Raw genomic sequence first — 1144 nt, 5'->3', positions numbered from 1 at the left:
TTTACAACATAGCATGCCTGACTTCTTCAGTGTCAGGAGTATTTCAAAGAGCTTAATCACCCTTTTAAGAGGTGATTTCTCTGATTGAATCAGAATCATCCAGGATGATATCTCTTTAAATTACCTCAAACACAACTGAATGGAACTTTAATTACATTGAAAAATATCTCTGCCTTTGTGATTGATTGATTGATTGATTGATTGTTTTTAGGCAAAGCAACCTCACAGATTGCAAAGAACTTGTCAACTTATAATCTTTTTTTTTTTTTTTTATGCCTACAGCACCTGGTCTTCCTAGGTGATCTCCCATCCAAGTACTAACCAGGCCCGACCCTGCTTAACTTCCTAGATCAGACCAGATCGGGCTTGTTCAGGGTAGCATGGCCATAGACTCTGCCTTTGTGATTTAATATAATCTAATTATGGGACTAAAATCCATCATGTTCACAGTCTTTCCCATACTCAAAGGGGACAGTAGGGAGTAGGACCATGTGGCTGTGTTAGAATTTTGCCTACCATGTATGGTCATAGCCTCAATTTAAACTTGTATCTTTTATTTCCTACTCCATATCTTGGTTGCCTGCAGCAAGCCCCTTAGTTAACTGTGGTCATTTCACTGCTAGGATGACCCAAACCTTCTGTGAGAGTCAATATGAGGTGTCTACTTGAATAAGTAAGGGATGCACAGATATCTGGTTAAACATTATTTCTGAATGTGACTCTGTCGATGTTTTGGAAGAGATTAGCATTTAAATTGGTGGCCAGAGAAAAACAGAATGCCCTCCATGTGTCATTCAACCCACTGAGGTCCCAAATAGAACATACAGAAGCAAAAAGGTTGGACTCACACTCTCTTCCTGACAACTTGAGCTGAGTTTTTTTCCTATCCTGGTGTTGGGACTCACACCATTGGTGCTTCTAGTTCTCAGCACTTTGGACTCAGTTAGAATTTTTTAACCACTATACTGAGGTATATTTGGAATACAAAAAGCTGTACATATTTAATGTATATAGCTTGATGTGTATGAAGATAACCATCACCATAATCAAGGTTATAAATTTATCTATCACTGCCAAAAGGATGGCTTTCCGGACTTACAGATGACAGATCATAGAACTAATCAACTTTATAATCCCATGAGCA

General features: G+C 38.5%; 1 pseudogene; it reads right to left on the bottom strand.

Moving 5' to 3' along the window:
• Positions 1 to 273: 273 nt before the first annotated feature.
• LOC120618140 (uncharacterized) lies at positions 274 to 392 on the bottom strand (annotated as a pseudogene).
• Between the last annotated feature and the right edge of the window lie 752 nt (positions 393 to 1144).

This window comes from Pteropus medius, unplaced genomic scaffold (genome assembly GCF_902729225.1).
Source record: "Pteropus medius unplaced genomic scaffold, Ma_sr-lr_union100, whole genome shotgun sequence".
NCBI classification, from domain to species: domain Eukaryota; kingdom Metazoa; phylum Chordata; class Mammalia; order Chiroptera; family Pteropodidae; genus Pteropus; species Pteropus medius.
Note: the sequence above shows the minus strand (reverse complement) of the source record. Positions and strands in the feature narration are given on the sequence as shown.